General features: G+C 38.6%; 1 protein-coding gene and 1 long non-coding RNA gene across 2 annotated transcripts in view; both read right to left on the bottom strand.

Annotated features, from left to right (window-relative positions):
- Positions 1 to 21,569, bottom strand: part of FHIT (fragile histidine triad diadenosine triphosphatase) — a 1,587,164-nt gene that overhangs the window by 1,473,814 nt on the left and 91,781 nt on the right. The gene's annotated exons all lie outside the window — the stretch shown is intronic.
- The window catches only part of LOC149124333 (uncharacterized), a 34,804-nt gene continuing 26,028 nt past the window's right edge, over positions 12,794 to 21,569 (bottom strand). The window contains exon 2 of the long non-coding RNA XR_016214282.1: positions 12,794 to 13,016. This is a non-coding gene — a long non-coding RNA (uncharacterized LOC149124333). The remainder of the gene's footprint in view (positions 13,017 to 21,569) is intronic.

Genomic DNA, 21,569 nt, shown 5'->3' with positions numbered 1-21,569 from the left:
AGAATGGTGAAATCACTGATGCATTACAAAATTATGGGGAAAACAACCCAAAGAATTAGCAGTTTACAAATGGATGGTTTGTTTTAAGAAGGAAAACACAATGTTGAAGATGAAGACCACAGAAATAAACCATCCACATCAAATTACAAAGAAAAGAATAACTTTTGTTCATGCCCTAATTGAACAGGACTGCTGACTAATAGCAGAAACAATAGCAAAAACATCTCAACTGGTTCAACTAACACAATTGTGACTTAAAAATGAAAGTGGAGCAAACTTTCTGCTTCGTAGGTGTCAAAACCGCTACACTTCGATCTGCTGCAGAAAGGAGCGGAGCTTTCAACAGAGATTTTAAACAAGTGATACCAAGATCCTGAAGCATTTCTTCCAAGAATTTTAACAATGGCTTTACCAGGCCAGTCCCTAAGACAAAGCATAATTTAAGCAACAGCTACAGAAATGGAAGTGGCCCAGTCAAAGCAAATGTGGAGCAGTCAAGCACAAATATCATGGCATAGTTTTTTGGGGGATGTTCAAGGCATTTTGCTTATCTACTTACTTTCTATTTTTTTAAGATTTATTTATTTATTTGAAAGCTGGAGTTACAGAGAGGTAGAGGCAGAGGCAGAGGGAGAGGGAAGTCCTCCATCCGCTGGTTCAATCCCCAAATAGCCACAATAGCCAGAGCTGGGCCTATCCAAAGCCAGGAGCCAGCAGCTTCTTCTGGGTCTCCCACTTGAGTGCAGGAGTCCAAGTATTCGGGCCATATTCCACTGCCTTCCCAGGCCATAGCAGAGAGCTGGAATGGAAGTTGAGCAGCCGGGACTTGAACTGGCACCCATATGGGATGCCAGCACTGCAGGTGATGGCTTTACCTGTTACGCCACAGCACCAGCCCCACTTATTGACTTTCTTGAAGGCCAAAATACAGTAACATATGCTTATTCAAGAGTGTTTTGAGAAAATTAGCCAGTGCTTCACGGGAGAGTCCTTCTCCACCAGGAATATGTTCCTGTTCATTCCTTTCACTAAAAAAAAAAAGGCAATTTCACAAGAGGATCATTGGAAAATCATTAGGCATCCAATTTTAATCCTAATTTGGCTTCCTCTGACTCTATTTATTTCCTAGACTTAAATATCTTTAAAGAGTATGCAATTTTTTTGAGATAATAATGTGAAAAGACTGCAATGACATGGTTAAATTACAAGACCGTCATTTCTTTAGGGACAAGACTCAATGGCTGCCATGATCACTTACAAAAGTGTCTTGAACTTCATGGAGATTACATTGAGAAATAAAATTAGTCTTATTTTTATCTTTTAATTCTATTTTTCCACAAACATTATGAAATCTTCTTACATACTATGCAGAAAATTGGACCATTAGTCACAGTTCCAGATGATGAACACAAAATCCCAATTTAGCTGACAAAGACGTGAATATGAGAAACATTAGAGAATAAGGAAGAAGGCTCTTGAACTATCTTTATAAACTAAGAAAATCTAAAAGGTGGCATTAACTAGTGAGGGTATACATATAACCAGCACTAAGCACATCATCCTTCCTGCTGCCACTGAGGATGCAAAAATGGGAATAAACAAGCAGCTTTAATTTTAATCAAAGTGAGAGGGTAAGCCTTTTGAGGGCAGGAACCATCTGTATCCTCAACACCTAATACGGAAGTTGGCAAATAGCAAGCATGCAATCCAATGCTTAATCAATGTAAAACTGCATGGGTGTACCCTCAATGAAACTGAAATCAAAGCTCAAAGCCCTTGCTGATTGCATAGGTCTCCTTCCTTATTCATTTAGAGGAAGGTCCTACCTCACTGGTCAACACCACTATTGAAAACACAAGTTCAAAACAAAACAATATTTTAAATATACATAGCATACCAGTTCATTAAAAATAGACTAGGGAGTATTTTACATTGAAACACTAGGGAACATCAGTACTTTGAAATGTCACTTTCTGCTTTAATTAGTACACTCTAATGATAAGTATATGTCATTCTTATCTAAGGAAAGTCTTGAATGCATATGGAAATTGGGTCACAGCCCTCTCTGGGAGGAACATGGATATACAAAAAACAAACAGAATGCATGTGTTGATGTCAACTAGCTTACTTATCTTTATTAATATAGCTGCCAAAGCTTCAAGTTTTAAATATTTGAGAATAAATTTGCTCAACATATCCAGCGTGCTCAGCACAGCAATCTGATCTCCTTTCACATTTCAGAGGACAGCCTATGCTTTTTTCAGGTCATGTGAGGTTCCCAGGATTGCTTTCAAGCCAATTCTGGAGGTAACAGTCAGTACAAGACCACCTGCTGGGAGGCATAATTTTAATAAAGACAGGATAGGCCTGCTTGCTCACTGGGAAATTTACAAGTCTATCTGGGCTTCCTTCTACCTATTATGGTGCTTTATCCAAACAGAATGTACTCATTTTTTAGAGGTTCAAAGTCGCCAATAACGGACTTCTCTCTTTCAAAGAAAAGTCTTAGCTATCGGCTCCTTTCTTTGAACGACCAGAATATAAATGGCCTTGAATGAAACAGACACATACCTCTGAGCTGCTTGGTGTGCCAACATCAGATGAAAAAATTCTATAGCCCAGAGATACTTAATTTGTTCATTTGATTCTCAGGGCTAAGCACCTTCTCCCACCAACTCCACCCAAAAAACGTGAATTGTTTCAGAAACAGAACACGGAAGCAATCACTTGGAATGTGGCTATGTATTCTGCAGCAGGCTGGTGAGGAAGGGGGCAGGAATCAAGGACTGAAGTTCTCTGTTCTGTTTCCTAGATATGGTCACACATTCAGGTCTTTCATAAATTCATCAATTGGCTGATCTAGAGGAGGCTACAGCCTTCTCTATTGGCAAGGTCAGTTCTCAAAAGTAGTTATAAAGTTTTTAATTAGTTCCAAAGAATGATTCATGCGGTTACCCTGGGCTTCACTCCTCTGCAAATCTGCATCCTCAGGACTAGCTCAACCAGGCTGCACCACAGGTTCTTATTTACTATCCAGATTTCATGCAGATAGGCTCATTCACACACTCCATGTGACCAACCCACCTCCCAGAGTCAAGGATGTCTCCACACCTTCACAATTGCAAAGCAATTTCTCAGAGGGAGTCCAAGTTTTACTGGCTTTTCATGAAAATGGCTCATAGAGATAGTATCTTAAAATGCTTTCTTTTAAAAAAAATTTTTTTGAACTGAGAATAACATGCTGTGCTGAAATAGGATGGTGGTAGGTTCTGATTATATCTTTTTTTCCATTTTGGTTTCACTCTTTAAGTACAGAAAATACCAGGTTGCTCTCTCCTCAAACTCTTTTCTCCCTGATGCTAAAAGTTTAGTCAGCTGACTCCAAAGTAAGCTTCTAGTACTAAACTTCCGACTCTTAGCTTCTTCCCTTCAGTATCTAAGAACAATGTGCTTCTGCATCATTTTGTGCTATAGATGTTCTCCTAAGAACTGCATGCCAAATGAAGCAAGTCAATGATGTGTATGAATGTGACTCTCCTCACTGAGCTGGGAAAAAGCTACCTGGGTTCTACTTCAGCTCCCTATCCTGTTGTAATCACCTCACTTCCTCTTTAAATCAGCCAGCTGGGGATGCTCCAGCTCATCTGGAGAATTCTTTCATTTTGCTAAATTTCCTCATGGTGCAACAATATGATGAAGAACCAGGGAACCATGAAAAATCATCACTATAAAAATGACATAGAAAAAGGAAAAAATAGAGAACAACTCTTAAATTACTGAAAACAAAAATTTATTCCACAGATTAGCTATAGGTTAACACTTTTTTTTCATTAGAGCTTCCTTAAACCACTATCCATCAAAAAGGGTGAATAAAACACATCTGAAATTTGGCTGTTAGCCTTTAAACTCCATATTTTACAAGAAAAATTAGATCTCTGAGGCACGGCAAAAAAGGGAAAAATATTAACTTCCTAAAACCCTAAAAAAGAATGATAGATTCAAATGTTTTCCCACTGCTTACTGAAGATCAATTATACATGCCTTACAATGTGTTTTTTTTTTTTTTGGACAGGCAGAGTAGACAATGAGAGAGAGACAGAGAGAAAGGTCTTCCTTTTTGCCGTTGGTTCACCCTCCAATGGCCGCCGCGGCCAGCGCGCTGCAGCCGGCGCACTGCGCTGATCCGATGGCAGGAGCCAGTTACTTATCCTGGTCTCCCATGGGGTACAGGGCCCAAGCACTTGGGCCATCCTCCACTGCACTCCCTGGCCACAGCAGAGAGCTGGCCTGGAAGAGGGGCAACCGGGACAGAATCCGGCGCCCCGATTGGGACTAGAACCCGGTGTGCCGGCGCCGCAAGGCGGAGGATTAGCCTAGTGAGCCACGGCGCCGGCCTTACAATGTATTTTTAAATTGCATTTCTTGGGGACCACTGGTTGAACTCTGCAATCAAGGCACAATCATTCTTAAGCGTTTAAAAATTAACAGAAAATTGATCTCTGTTAAACATAGGAGTGGGAATAAGAGAGGGAGGAGATATATAGGATGGCGCATGCTCACTCGGACTTACATCCAATGGTGGAACTAGAAATGTGCCAGGGGATTTCAACTCAGTCTTACCAAAGAGGCAGGTACCAATGCCAGCACACTTGGTAAAGTGATAAGTATAAATACACAACCGATCAAAAAGATAGGGTAAGTGTCAAAGAGATTTCACAAATAAGACCAGTGTAAGCAAATAATGAAGGATAGAATTAAAAGGGAGAGAATGATCCTGCGGGGGAAGCAGGACACAGAGCAGACTCATAGAATGGCAAACACCCAAAACAGCACTCCTACCTCAGAATCAACCCTTGGGACATTCGGATCTGACTAAAAAGTCCATTAGAGTCTCACAGGCATGGAAAGCCATGACACAGTGGCAAAAAACAATCTAAATGAAAGATCCTGGTGAACAAGACCCCAGCAGAAGGAACAGGCCATCAGGGAAAGAGGCGCCTTTCTCTGAAGGGAGGAAGGAACCTCCACTGTGATACGGCCTTGACTAAACAAGTACAGAGTTGGTGAACTCAAGGGGCTTCCATAGCTAGACAGCTCATAGCAAGAGTCTCGGGTGATTGCTGACGTCATAAATAAGAGTGCCAATTGTTAAATCAACAACGGGAGTCACTGGGTACATGCTCCCCACGTAGGATCTCTGTCCTTAATGTGTTTAACTATGAAACTTAAAAACAACACTACTAGTCGAACAATACCCTATACCTGGTTCGGTTGTGTGAGTGCAGCCTGTTGAAATCCCTGCTTAGTATATACTAAGTTGATCCTCAGTATATGAAGGTAATTGAAAATGAAACGTGATGAAGGGCAGGATGGGAGAGGGAGTGGGAAAAGGGAGGGCCACGGGAGGGAGGGAGGTTGGGGGCGGGGCACAACAATACAAAAGTTGCATTTTATGTTCTACTTAAAACTATTGGTTGAACTCTGTAATTAATACACAATTACTCTTAGGTGTTTAATGCTATAACTAGTACTCAAATAGTATTTTACACTTTGTGTTTCAGTGTGGGTGCAAAATGTGGAAATCTTTACTTAATATATGCTAAACTGATCTTCTGTATATAAAGATAATTGAAAATTAATCTTGATGTGAAGGGAAGGGGAGAGGGAGTGGGAGAGGGGAGCATTGTGGGTGGGAGGGAAGTTATGGGGGGGGGGGCTATTGTAATCCATAAGCTGTAATTTGGAAATTTATGTTCATTAAATAAAAAAAAATACATTTCTTGGGGTGGGAGGTTAGCCTGTTGGTTAGGATGCCTGTGTCCCATGTTAGCATACCTAGGTTCAATGCCTAATTCTGACTCCTGACTCCAGTTTTCTTTTAATGCACACCCTGAGGTAGCAATGATGGCTCAAGTAATTGAGTTCTTGCACCCACATAGGAGACCTGGATCAAATTTCCCATTCCTGGCTTCAGCCCAGCCCTCCCAGCCACTGCCAGCATTTTGGGAGTGAATTACTGGATGTGACTTCTCTCTGTGTCTCTGCCTGTCAAATAAATTTTAAAAATTGGGGAAGGTGTTGAGGGAAAGCTCCCAAATAGTTTCTAAGTTGTAATACACGATGTCAACAACTCATTTAATTTTAAGTATATATTTTACTTACATAAATCATCCAACCAAATAACAAGGAAAAGTAAGATTGATACTTAATACTTGGGAATAATTACTGGGAAGGAGAAAGTTATCATGAGTCGAATCTGGTACAAGTTGCTACTGTTTATGCCTGATATACATAGGTACACAGTATAATATACAGTGTACTATATCTGGCACATTACACATATAGGTATCCTATTGTGTATATGCATTCGTATTATGTATGCACGATGTGAATTGACTGCTTTTGACAGATGGATGCTTACACAATTGGAAAACCAGTAGTTGTTTAGCATTTCTAAATTGTTATTATGGTGCTGAGGAAAGATCTTTCAAAAGACTTTCAACAATCATTGGTCTTGTCATTATTGAACATTCAACTACTTAGGCAAGAAAATTATTACCAAAAAAGAATTTCTTTCAAACCTATTTTTGAAGTTATTTATATGAGAAATTTCATTCTTTATTAAATAGTGTGATATTGTTAGTCTAAGTAATTATTGTCATGCTAACAAAAATAAATTACCTTCCTTATTCTATTGTCAATGTGCTTTGTTTTATAGCATTACTGAGATATATTTGACCTATTATAAATCCACTCATTTACACTGTACAATTCATTATTTTCTTAGTGTATTCAGAACTGTGCAACCAAACTTCAATTAGCTTTTTTTTTTTTTTTTTGGACAGGCAGAGTGGACAGTGAGAGAGAGAGAGACAGAGAGAAAGGTCTTCCTTTTGCCGTTGGTTCACCCTCCAATGGCCGCCGCGGCCGGTGTACTGCGGCCGGCGCAATGCGCTGATCCGATGGCAGAAGCCAGGTACTTCTCCTGGTCTCCCATGGGGTGCAGGGCCCAAGCACCTGGGCCATCCTCCACTGCACTCCCTGGCCACAGCAGAGAGCTGGCCTGGAAGAGGGGCAACTGGGACAGAATCCGGCGCCCCGATTGGGATTAGAACCCGGTGGGCCGTCGCCACAAGGCGGAGGATTAGCCTAGTGAGCCGCGGCGCCGGCTCACTTAGCTTTATAACACTTTCATTACCCCAAAAAGAAACCCTATATTCATTAGCAGCCCCTTCCATTTTCCCCTCATCTCTCCAATCCCACTAGTCCCAGTAATTCACAGTATGCATAGATTGGCCTATTCTAACATGACACATAAATTAAATTTTACACTGTGTGGCCTTCTATGACTGACTTCTTTCACTTAGCATAACCCCTTCAAGATTCACACTTTGGGGTCGGCGCTGTGGTACAGCAGGTTAACACCCTGGCCCGAAGAGCCAGCATCCCATTTGAATGCCGGTTCGAGACCTGGCTGCTCCACTTCCAATCCAGCTCTCTGCTATGGCCTGGGAAAGCAGTAAAAGATGGTCCCTGCACCCGCTTGGAAGACCCAGAAGAAGCTCCTGGCTCCCGGCTTTGGATCGGCACATCTCCGGCCATTGTGGCCAATTGGGGAGTAAACCATCGGATGGAAGACCTCTCTCTCTCTTTCTCTCTCTCTCTCTCTCTCTCTCTCTCTGCCTCTCTTCTCTCTAACTCTGCCTTCCAAATAAATAAATAAATCTTTCAAAAAAATTCACATTTTATTCCATTTTATCACTAAAACGTTCTATTGCATGGAAAGACCACTTTAGTTTATCCTGTCACAGAGAAACATCTAGGTTGTTTCCAGTTTTTAGTTTTTTGAATAACACCACTATGAAGATTCATGTACAGCTTTTTGTGTGGATATTTTTTTTTTGACAGGCAGAGTTGGACAGTGAGAAAGAAAGACAGAGAGAGAGTTATAGACAGTAGGAGAGAGAGAGAAAGGTCTTCTTTCCGTTGGTTCACTGCCCTAATGGCTGCTATGGCTGGCGCTGTGCTGATCTGAAGCCAGGAGCCAGATGCCTCCTGCTGGTCTCCCATGCAGGTGCAGGGACCCAAGCACCTGGGCCATCCTCCACTGCCTTCCCGGGCCACAGCAGAGAGCCGGACTGGAAGAGGAGCAACCGGGACAGAATCCGGCGCCCCAACCGGGACTAGAACCCGGGGTGCCAGCACCACAGGCGGAGGATTAGCCAAGTGAGCCATGGCGCCAGCCATGTGGATACGTTTTTAATTCTATTTATCATATACCTAGGAAAGTGTAGAATTTCTAGATCATGTGGTAACTGTGTATTAAAAATTCCAGGGATCTGTCCAGCTCCTTTCTCAAGTAGTCACACCATTTTACAACTCCATCATAGGAGGGTTCCAGTTTCTCCTTATCCTCATCAATACCTGTGGCTTTATTGTAACCATTCTAGTATGTATAAACTAGCAGCTCATTGTGCTTTTGTTTTTATGTGATTCGACTTTCCTGTTGATAAGTGATGCTGAGCACCTTCCAATGTGCTTGTTGATCATTTAAATATCTTCTTCAAAAACTGCCTATTTGGATTCTTTACCTATTTTAATTAGGTTATTTGGTTTTTATTGTCAAATTGCAGGAGTTCTTTATATACTTCAGGTACAAATGCCTTATCATATATATGATTTTCCTCCATGTTTGGACCACCTTTTCATTTTATGGGTGGTGTCATCTGACACATGAAAGTTTTAAATTTTGTTGAAGTCTATATTTTCTATTTTCAGGACCAGAAAATTATCACCTGTGCTTTTAGTGTTGTGTCTAAGAAACAACCTAACCAATATCACAATGATTACCTGCTATGTTTTATCCTAGGAATTTTACAGTGTTAGCTTTTATTTAGGACTACGATCCATTTTGAACTAATTTTTATATAAGGTGTTAGATTGAGATCCAAATCCCTGGATGTCTACTTGTCTCAGCAACATTTGTGAATTAACTGTTTCCCTCATTGAATTGTCTAGGTACTCTTGTGAAAAGCAATACACAGTAAAAGAGAAAGTTTATTTCTGGATTCATTTCTATTCTATTGATATATCCTCATGTAAGAATCACACAATCTTGGTATTGTAGCTTTTTACTAAATTTTGAAATCAAGAAGTTTGACTCCTAAACTTTTGTCAGTGTTTTCCAAAGCTGTTTTTGGTGATTCTGGGTCCTTTGTACTTCCACATGCATTTAGGATCAGTTCCTCCATTCTGGGAGTGTGGTAGAGTGTAATAGATGTGATGTTGAAAGAAGTTACACTGAAATAAGAATTATTTTGCACAATAGTGCAATATTAACAGTGTAAAGTTTTCTGGTTCACAAACATGAGATGCCCTTCCATTTAGTTGTTCTTTAATATGTTTCAACATTTCACAGTTTTCAGTGTGCAACTCTTGCACTTCTCAAGTCTATTCTTGGGTATCTTATAATTTTTCTATTCTAAGTTGAATTACTTGTTTCTCTCCTTTTTGTAGATTTATTTATTTCCTTGAAAGGCAGAGTTACAGAGAGAAAGGGAGAGGACTGGAGACAGAGAGAGAGGGAGAGAGACAGAGAGAGAATCTTCCACCTGATGGTTCACTCCCCCAGATGGCTGCAATGGCCAGGGCTGAAGCCAGGAACTTCACCTGGGTCTCCCACGTGGACGGCAGGGACCCAAATACTTAGACAATTTCCACTGCTTTTCCCAGGCCATTAGCAGGGAGCTGCACTAGAAATAGATCAGCCAGGATAGGGACCAGCCGCTTTACCTGCTATGCGACAACACTGGCCCCTGGATTATTTTCTTAATCTCATTTTGAGCGTTTCACTGCTAATGAAAAGAAATAAAATTGATTTTCGTATATTGATCTTATATCTGGCCACACTGCTGAACCTGTTCATTAGTTTAATAGTTTCTTTTAGTGAATTTTCCAATGTGCTTTTAATTAAAACGTGTAAATTATTGTGTCTCCTACCACATGTCTAAACACCTGTAAACCACAATTATCCTGAACGTCAAGCAATTAAATGCTACCTGCTACCAGCTCTCAACCAGTCCCATCAATGATCAGTGAGGCTGATGACCTCTCCCCAACAGAAAAGCAGAAAGCATAACATAAACAGGAAATTTACTTGTTCCTTAATCTTTTCTGTTTCTGGGAGTTAGTAAAATCATTAAGAGGAGTAAATGAAACATATGCTAAGCTACTGAAATGCTTCTGCCTAACATTACCTTGCTAAAATGAAGTCAAGCAAAACGTAACCAAAAGTGGATTTTGACATTTCATATTTTGTTGAATACTGTTAGGGCGCTGGCAATCACTGTCTCTTACATACAAATTAACAACCTACCATCTGTCAAGTGTTGGGATAATCACAGGGTTTAGTGCACAATATGGTTATTAGAATATGACCTGACAAAAAGGAAAAGAACACAACCTAATTTGGACTATAAAATCTATGATCTCACTTGCAAATGACAGTTTGACAAGCTATTATTCTGCATTTTGGCTTCTACAGGAAAAACGGTTTTATGCATACGCAATTATATTAGTTACACAGGCAACAGCCTGTGAAGATTGTTTTAAACTATAAGACCCGCTTGGTCATACAATATTTTTAAACTAATTCTTAGACAAATATTTACAGCACATATAAGTGAGGATGTAGTTACCTGAGCCTCTACATTTCTGAAGGAAGCACCAAATAATAGGCAAAAAGGTCTGTATTTTTGCTGCCAGCAATTTCCTGGGATTCTTCAGGATAGATGCAAAGAACTGTAGGAACTTATTAAAACTATTCACTGGACATACATCAAGGTCAAAGTTGACAGTTTTGAAAAGTGTAATGTATGAAACACTCTGGCGTGGAATTTACTTCATCCCCAACAGTGACAGCTGCTAATGAGCATCACTAATATTGCCTACTTTTATTTATCCAAATGCCTCATGGGTGCTATCTTTATGTATATTCTTCAGTAGCTCCTTTTGTTTCATGGGGCGGGGGTGGTGAAACTTACTGACAGCTGCCTCTAATAAAGACGATTCCAACATAATTCTTCTTCTTTGGTCACAGAGAGAACATAGAGTACCAAGTTCTTTTGTTGTTGTTTTCTGTCTCTTCAAACTGCAGAAATGTGTGGTGTTTCTGAAGGTTATTTAAGGCTACATTCATTGTGTCTAAAACACTTGCTTAAGAGAGAAATGCATTAATTAAGACTCAAGGCAAAATGTTCTGTTGAGGTGACAAAACAAAATAGATTTCTTAAATATTAGCAATTATATTACCTGGGGAGCTTAAGTGAGATAATAACTATATAATACATTAGGCAACTCACACTGCAAATTACATAGCTTTGTTTCAGACTACACATCTTTTCCATTATGTTCACACTTCTTTCTTTTCATGGTAAGAAAAAATTATGCATTTTTCTGTAATGTTGGTGTAATGTAAGGTGAGTCAGAGTGCCATACCCCTTCTGCAAAGGATCTCTGGATCCAATTTTAATATGCACTATAGGAATTATCAAGAATGTGCGATGAGTTGCCAGGCTGTTCCATACTGCAAAATCTCCCAATACTACAACCTTCATGGTCATTCCCTGAAGGTAAGAAAAAAATCCAGTCAAGATTATATAAGATGCTTAAATGAAAATATACAAAAATATTATTTACATCTGTGAATTTAGAATAAGTCCTCTACAGCAGCAACTTTGTATACAAATATAACAAGAAATTTTTTAAAATGAAGGAAAAATATAGGTAGAATAATAGAAACATATTTATTTATCTACAGGAAAGCCAATGCCTTTCTTACCTTTGGAAAAAATTATAAACAAATCCTCATTTCTTTCTAGTTACATTTGCCTTTGTCATTAAACTATTACGTTCATGATCATCTTTTTAACATGAGGCTATCTGTCATGGATGCCGCTTCATGAATAAACAAAAGTATTTCTCTGGAAATCCTTTTCCCCCTGGAAGAATTAGTCCCAGATTTGAAAGTCCAGTTAAATACAATGTAAAATATGAAAAGAGAGAAAGAGAAATAGAGGAGAGAAATGTTAACAGGAGAAAATAAATCTCTATATACACATGAGCCCATACAAAATACTGGAAGAAAATTAACAAATGACTTTTACAGTGAAGCTATGAATGGTTATTTCCTTGTAACTTTTTAAAATTCTCTCTACAGCATATATCATCTCTTAAAGAAAAAGAAATTTTATATTCTTCTCCTGGTTGATTGGAAGCACAATTTACATACAGTAAAATACACAAACCTTAAGTATATACCTCCATGAAATCTTCATTTGCAAAAACTCAAGGATTCACCACCCAAAATAACATATTTCCAGGTTATAAATTCCTATTTCAAGATAACAGTCTCTTACCCTGTTATTGTTCTTGTTCTGTTCTCTTGAATTCATTTTGCTGGCTCTTTAATTTTGCATAAATGAAATCACACAGTGTGTTCTCTTTGTGTCTTCTTTTGTCAAAATGATGCTTTTGAGATGCTTCCCTATTGTTGTATATATCTATTGTTTGTTGTTTCCTTTTATTGCTGAGTAGTATTCCATTGTATGATTATATAACAATTTGTTCACAACTATGTCCATTGAAGGATATTTGGATTTTTTCAAGTTTTTATCTATTATGATTACAGCTGCCATGAAACTGTCTATATACACTTTTCTCATGAGGATATGCAATAATTTCTCTTGGATTAATATTTCCGATGAGAATAAATGACATATGGGGTTTGGATTGCTTTTTTTTAAGATTTATTTATTTGTTTATTTGAAAGACAGAGAGACACAGAGAAGAGAGACAAAGAGAGATCTTCCATCCACTGCTTCACTTTCCAAATGACCACAACAGGCAAGTCTGTGACAAGCAGAAGCCAAGTACATCATCTGGGTCTCTCACTTGGGTGGCAGGAACTCAAGCACTTGAATCATCATCTTTGACCTCCCAGGCACGTTAGCAGGAAGCTGAATTGGAAGCAGGGGAGTGAGTACTCCTATATGGGATGTAGGTTTTTATTTTTTTAACTCTTATAGAAAAAATTATTGATAATAAAACAATCTGGTAACTTAAAAGAAAAAAGTGCTAGAAGAAACAGAATGTTAAGAATATGATATAGAATAGTACAGAAGAGTAAATAAATTATAATCTTGAATTTTCTTAAAAAGGCAATTCATTTTTGGGGAGAAATATAGAATAAATATGCAAGTAAACTGAACCACTGAGCACAATAGATTTTCATCTATGTCACTGCTTCCATGAACCTTTGGAATGTTCCTGTTTTTCTGTGAGAGATCTTAAAAATTTTTGGTTTTATAAGGAGAAGAGATTTCATGTCTTTCATATGTACAGTTTACATAGGCACAGTTTAGGAGCACGGAGATCCTTTGCACCCTATTCTACCTCTCACCTAAGATCCCACACTCCCTCCTCCTTCCTTTCTTCTTCTTTCTTTTACTCTTTACAATAACATAATTTCCGTTTATTTTATAATCATAACCTGAACATTTTGTTAAGTAAAGAATTCAACAAACACTAAGAAGAGGAAAAAAACACTCATCCTCAACCGTAGAGACAAGGACTATAAACAATAATCGAATCTCAAAATGCCAATTTTGCTCATTTCATTTCCTTTTTTTATACTCTGTTAGTTGCCACAGATCAGGAAAAACATTCAAAATTTGTCTTTTTGAGACTGGCTTATTTCACTAAGTTTAATGGTTTCCAGTTGCATCCATTTTGTTGCAAAACACAGGATTTCATTCTTTTTTACAGATGAGTAATATTCCATACTGTATATTTGCCAGAAGACAGTTGACTAGTATTTCTTATGTCTGATTCACTCATTATCTACACTCACTGACTCCATCATTTAACACCATTACGGTGAAGCAGACATCATTATTATTCCTTCCAATTGTTCAGGAATACAAGTTAGAAAAGCTAAGTCTGTCCTCCAGGTAGAAAACTAACAGAGCTAGGATTTGATTTCAGACAGTTTGGCTGGGGAGTCTAAGCTCCCAATTGTCACTCTAAACTACCAGGTGATGCTCATGCTGCCAAACTCTTCAATTCTATTTGCACAGACCTGCCCTACAACAGCCCTTCCTGCCAACTCCATACTTTACATTTTTTTGTACTCCAAAGAGAAGCAAGAATTTTCTCTTATGACCATTGTATTTAAAGTTCAAAGAAAACTTCACAAATTCAAATATAACTGGTTTCAACCTAAGGAAAAAGTGGTTCACAAAATTCAACCTTAATTTTGTAAACCTTTACACTTCCAAGTGAAGAGTTCAACCCCAGTGAGGAATACCCCTACTGGATCTTCATTGCTTTTAATGGAAACATTTCCAAAGGCATGGAGATTAACACAGAAAAATCTATTCAATCCTTTTTTTGTTTTTTAAGATTTATTTACTTATGTGAAAGGCAGAACTACTTATGTGAAAGGCAGAGGAAGAGAGAGAGGTTTTCCATCCACTGGTTTACTCCCCAAATGGGCGCAATGGCTGGAGCTGGGCAGATATGAAGCCAGGAGCCTGGAGTTTCTCCCAGGTCTCCCACGTGGGTGCAGGGGCCCAAGGACTTGGGTCCTCTTCTACTGCTTTTCCAGGCCGCAGCAGAGAGCTAGAACAGAAGAAAAGTAGCCAGGACATGAACCAGCACCCATATGGGATGCCAGCACTACAAGCGGCAGTTTTACCCGCTACACCACAGCACCAGCTCCTCAATTCTTTTTAAAATTAATTTTTTTGTTTTATTTGAAAGCCAAATTGACAGAAAAAGGTCTTCCACCTACCTACTGGTTGACTCCCCAAATGCTCATTAACAGCTGGACTAGTCCATGTTGGAGCCAGGAGCCAAAGACTCTATTTGGTTCTCACATAAGGGTAGAATGGGACTCAAGTCCTTGAGCCATTATCTGCTACCTCTCATGGTGTGCATTAACAGGAAGTGGAATAGCCTGGTCTGGACCTAGGCATTCAGATATGGGATGTGGGCATCCCGAGTGACAACTTAACTGCTGCACCAAATGAACAACCCAATCATTAGTTTTAACAACTAGAACTTTCAAAGTAAAGAACAATAATAATTTGTGAAGTGAGATGTAAATCTATCAAATAATTGAGACAAATATTTCAGAGGCAATAGGGGAAAAAATAGGGCAAGTAAGAAACCACTGAAATGGGAGCATGGTTGGTAGAGTAACAGAGGTCATCTCCTATGCCAGGGGAAAAATAAGGTCTTTCCCTGGGGACAAGGACTAAAACAGCCTTCTGATGAGTTGCTCATACTATAAACAATTTATAATGCAATGAAACACTTTTGAGATTGAAAAGGGGTACTAAAAATAAATACAATTATATAATTGCTAAAAATACTGGCTGACTGGCAAATTGGTTTTATTACACTGATAGTTTTTAAAAGTCTTATTCTAAAGTAGTTTCCAAATATAAAACTATTTTTATTTTTAAAAAATGCTAAACTGTACAAGATGTAGACAACCTATACACTAGGAACATCCTGGGCAACCTTGGATGTGTGGGAACCCTTGCTAAGTTTCATCTCCAACCCTCTCCAATGGACTTATCAAGGTCAGTTATAAATGGAACCTAAGGAGTTGCCTCTGTCCTTTTTATTTCATTTAATAAGTAATGTTTGAAAGCCTTCCATATGTTTGGCATGGCCCCAGATAAAGGGATACAGAAGTAAATGAATCTAACTTTCCCTGGACTTAGGGAATCTTCAGTCTGTCAGAGGAGACCACAGAACAAATTACCATAAGTGTGTTAAATGCAAAGAAAGAAAATGCAGAACCCTTGAGAGACTTTTGCGTGGTAGTAATCAGCAGAGATATTGTCCCCTAGAGGGATTTTTTGGGGGAAGCATGAAGGACTGTCTTGTTAATGGGAAATATTACCAGTATTTTGTGAAAGGCCCCAGGGACATCAGATGTTCTACAGTGTATGGGACAGGCCTACATAATGAAAAATGGTGCTCAGTCCCTCATGACTTTCAAAAGTTCCATCAGACATTTATGCAGGTTGAGAAAAAATCATGATGATCTATTTTACATAACAGCCCAAAGTATTTTTTGCACATTTCAAATTTTCTGGAACTTTGGGAATGCAACTAGCACATAAATCGAAAAAATAGTGCAGATTGTTTTGTTTAACACTATACCAATTGTTCACTATATAAGTAAATCACATCCCTGACAGCAATGAGGTTTTTGGCACTCAGTCTACCAATATAACACAATTGCATTAGTCTGTATTCATATCTGCCACATGCAAATACATAAGAGAGAAACAGGCTTAGTTCCAAATACTTTCAAATTGACTATGACACATGACACTCAGGGAATATTACCCAATTGTATTAATAGAGAGTGTTTTTATTGTTATATTACATACCTTTTAAAAGTTCTGCAGCATACTAATGAGAAATATACATTGTGAAAATGACGGATTAAAATTATTTACTTATTTTAGACTTGCTTCTTGTTTCTCCATCTAACAGTGAAACTGTCCCAAGAGGTCTCCCACACAACTTCTTTATGGCTTTTTAGATTACTGTTTCTTTTTCCAATCCATTCCCTATTCCCTGTAGCCTACTGAAGGGCTTTTTAAGAACCACAGACCAAATGTATGCCTCAACCTGGGGGAGGATTTCAAGATTAGAGATACTATTCTTGTGATTCTTCAATACTACTCAGTCCCTTATTGTAACACAGGGAATTATTTTGCAACTACCCTTATAAATAATCCCAGTGCATTAGCAGGAATGGCACACTTGCTTATGTTCTCCACTTCACAGTGGTATTATTTATTTTCTCATGTCAGCCCTACTTCAACTAAGATTAGTTCCCTCTTTCTCTCATCATATATGTTACTACTTATTCTCAAAGTAGCATTTATTCTAGTGTCCTTCATAACTCTCCTCTTTCATTTGTTGTACTCCTTCCATAGAAATGCTTTTGGTATTTTCTTTAAATCTTTCTAAATTTTTCTGCTTCTTCAAAAGGCAGAGAAACAGAGACAGACAGACAGATAGACCAATCTCCCATCTGCTGGTTCACACTCCAGATGTCCACAGTAGCCAAGGATGGGCCAGACTAAATCAGCAACTGGGAACTTAATCTATATCTCCCAAGTGGGTGGCAGAGACGAAAGTACTTGATCTATCACCTGCTGCCTCCCAGGGTACACGTTAGCAGAAAGCTAAAATTGAAAATACAACCAGGATTCAAACACTAGCATTTCAATATAGGACAGACATCCCAAGTGGTATCTTAACTGCTTTCATCAAATGCCCACTCTGCTTCTGATATTCTTAAATTCAATTTTATTCCTATTAAGTAGATATAAGTATCTAATTTACTGTTTTCAAATGTAGTTATGTCTGAGTGCCTACACTGAAATATTTAAGTTTATTGCAAATCACTTTCCTCTTCTTTCTCTTTTATATTATTGTTAATATATCATTTTTAAAATAAAAAAGTGCATAGGTCAGTAGATAATATTGTTTATGAATTTTATTTTATGGTAATAAATGCAACATAATTAAATATTTTTGTAAAAAAAGAAGGCAGTTGGTCTGATGGGACAAACTCAGTTTGGGGCAGGGGATTCAGGAGATGGAAAAAGAAGACCAGTTCTTTAAGCCAGAAGAATGCACACCTAATGGAACACTCCACAAAAACAGAAAGCTGAAACCTTCAGTTAGAGGACTGGTTGCAAAAGGTTGATAAGTGAAACACTAAAGTCACTGAGCTAGTTTGTATTGATAAAAAGGCTAACTTCTTTATTTTAATAGGTCTGTGCCTTTTGAAATATATATGAGTTGGCTTGAAGAAGTTCATGGAAACCTCACATTGTCTTTTATTTCCATTTTTCCACAAAAAAAATGAAGCTCCTTCATAAAAGAAGAATAGTAGCTCCATTTAGGGTGTTAAAACAAAATTTCTTTCTAAAAGAAATTCAACGTTAAGCAAGTGTAAGTAAATTTTTTTTATTGTTGGAACAAATAGGACATATGGTAAATACATAGTTTCTGAATGTTGAGATGTTCTGACCTACAGCTTGGAGGCAAGAGAGAGGGGTAGAATTTGGGAAAAGATGGAGCAGGCATTGTGGCTCCTGGGATCAGAATGGCTTGGTAATGGCCTGAGAAAGCAGTAGAAGATGACCGAAGTGCTTGGGCCTCTGCACCCATGTGGGAGACCTGGAAGAAGCTCCAGGTTCCTGGCTTTGGCCTAGCCCAGTCCCTACAGTTGTGGCCAAATGAGGAGTGAACCAATGGGTAGAATACCTCTCTGTCTCTCTCTCTCACTCCTTCCCACTCTCTCTCACCCTCCTTCCCACCTCTTCTCTCTGTAACTCTCTTTTCAAATAAAAAAAAATCTTTAAAAAAACAATTTGGGAGAAGATAAATGAAGAAAACAAGGGTCTGATAATGCAAAGTGCTGTCAGTCACTGCAGCGATTCAGGGATTCCTCTAAGAAGTGATGGAGGGCCATTAAAGATTCTAAACAGAAGAATGACAAGGTCCTAGTTGTGTCTGATAAGATCAGTATATGACATCAATATGCAAAATGGATTAAAGGAAGCTAAGATGACTATGGGAAGACCCATTAGTCAGCAACTTAAAATGTCTAAGAGAAATTGGTGGTGCAAACTAAGCGGAGAAAAAGAGAAGAGGAACATAAGAGATACCATATTTCCAGAAATTTAAGATGTCATGAATTGGAAAACCACTGGCTTAATGATAGCTTTTCCAACACAAAGCATATCAACTGTAAGATATTGCTTCAGAAACATTAAAAGATGAAAAATCTATGCTTCTTTAAATGGAAAAAATACAACCTTTATAGGGCAGAAAATAGTGTGTGGAAGCCAATCAAATTACTCATGACAATGAATAACCAGCTGGAAAAATTTGAAATTGCCACGTTCCTTTGTTCCCAAACCTCCAAACATCTAATGATTTGGGCTTTATTTGTCTTTTGTATCTGATTGACGTGACAGATAATGTTGCTAACACAGACAGGGCCTAAAATTGAGAAGGTCACTAGAGAAAATAAAATTGAAAATTTCTTCTCAAGCAATGGTACACTAAGTAAGAACTGCTGGTCTTTCAATGTCAGAGCCCTAAAACTCATACACTGAAATTTGCTTCCAGGAAACAATGTTCACAGCACTCTGAATGTCATGGCCTGGTTGCTGCCATTGCGAAAATGATGATTTATAGCCAATGCCCATGGCCTAGGCCTTGAGGTATGCTGGCAATTTACAATAAGAGGCTAGCATGGAATTATTGTTAGCAAGCCTTGAAGTTAAAAAAAAAATGTAAATCCACACATATCACCTCTTTGTTTTACTTCTTAGGGACAAAGGGAAGAAAACTTTGGAACTTTCTCCATCTCCTCTGACCAAAATTTAACTTAAGACTCAGATCCCATCTTTAGAATAGACTTCAATTGCTCTTTTCCTTTCATGACTACTCATACTCTTAAAATCTTTCAAATCAACTGGTTTAGTAAAAATTAAATGCAATGGATTTTCTAGAAACAAAAATAAAACCATCAGGCTCACACATGACAGATCCTTCTAGCCAAGCTTACCAAGCTATTTGTGAAAGCTGTTTCTCGCTGAACCCAGGTAAACCACCCAGTATGACAGGAATCTTTCCTAAATGAACTGACCATATTATTGGATTTACAATTGATATTAAGAAGTATGTGACAATTGCCAGAAGCAGTAACAGGAGAATTCCTGGAAGACAGACAACAGGATAATATGGAAGAAAGAACCTTCAAAACCAGAAAGGGGGGTAGGGACTCTCATACAACAACTTCAAAAATATAAAAAGAGAAAACCATATTTAAAGGAAACCTTTGAAAAGTAGAGGAATTTTGTTATGTTTCTTCTCTGCCTGCAGTTGCCTTCTGGTATTAATGCTGAGATGCATTTGCTTCCCGGTAATATTCTCAACACTAACAAGATCACAGGAAATGATTTATTCCACCCCCTCTCCTGCTACTTCTAAATGGCAGTGGGTGTCCTTGGGGACAAGGGATTTCTGAATTGCTCGCGGCCATCTGATATTGCCACTCTGCAGCATTCCCTAGAATGAGCCAGAAAACTCAAAATAATTACATTAATGCTGGGACTCAAAGTTTATTGACTCTCCCTTGAGGTGGAGAACCAAAAAGCTGGTTATAAAAGTTGCCAGCTTATTTAATGATACTACTGCCTCCTCCCAGTTCTTGTCAAAACAGCTTTTGAAAGCATTTTCAAATAAAGCCACCTCTCACGTGCTCCAATTCAATGGTTTATCTATTCCCTTTCAAGCAGGAGCTAGCATACATCATCTTGCCATTCATGACCAGTTCTCCTCAAAGGGAGGACCCAACCACCCTCTTTCTCTGCCAAGTCACTACCAAAGGCAATACTCCTAGGGAATATCTCTGTCACCATTTTTTCTCCCTTCAGGAAGGTTCTGCCTCATTGACTATTCTTCTAAGGCAATGAGAGAATCTCGTGCTTCCCCAAGGTAGTAGTCAGCATGTATTATAATATCTATGACTACTAATGAAACCTGCAACAGCTAGTTTCCTTCAATTTTCAAGAATTCGGGGCTGGTGCTGTGGCGTAGCGGGTAAAGCCGTCACCTGCAATGCCAGAAACCCATATGGGCACCAGTTCAAGTCCCAGCAGCTGCTCCACTTTTAATCCAGCTCTCTGCTATGGCCTGGGAAAGCAATAAAAGATGGCCCAAGTGCCTGGGCCCCTGCACCCGAGGGGGAGACCTAAGAGAAGCTCCTGGCTCTTGGCTTCAGATCAGCACAATTCTGGCCATTGCAGCCAGTTGGGGAGTGAACCAGTGGATGGAAGACCTCTCTCTCTCCTCTCTTTCTCTTTCTGTGTTAACTCTGACTTTCAAATAAATAAATAAATCTAAAAAAAAAAAATTCCAAGAATTCTTTGCAACACCCAAGTGAGAGTAGAACATTGGAGCATACCCATTTCGTAGATATGCTCACAGACATCAAGTTCACCTGACTGTTGATCTCTGCATCCTTTGCGGGCCATAGTTATAAGCTCTGGCAAATAACAAAGATTATTTAAATAAAAGATTCCTTGGACTGAATGAATTAAATGAAAATAAGTACTATTTTTTTTTAATTACACTGAAACAAAATGAACTGAACTAAGCAAAGTATAACTTCCTCCATGACTGGCCAGCACCAATCATTCTACTTTTTCTATTATAAAAATTTTCAAATAAAATGAGAGACATGTATGATGAATCTCCAAGAATTCATCCACTCATGCACAATGATGACCAACATTTTCCCACACTTGGCTCATTTACTTTCTCCTTTTTGTTTTCTTATTCTAAATATTTTAGAGCAAGGCCAATTTTAATTTATTTGGAAGTCTGAGTGACACAAAGAGATCAAGAAACAGAGAAATTTGGGCCATCTTCTGTCACCTTTCCAGGTACATTAT

Source organism: Oryctolagus cuniculus, chromosome 10, assembly GCF_051225735.1.
Source record: "Oryctolagus cuniculus isolate XC-2025 breed Fujian yellow rabbit chromosome 10, ASM5122573v1, whole genome shotgun sequence".
NCBI classification, from domain to species: Eukaryota; Metazoa; Chordata; class Mammalia; order Lagomorpha; family Leporidae; genus Oryctolagus; species Oryctolagus cuniculus.
This window is presented reverse-complemented; position numbering and strand designations above follow the sequence as displayed.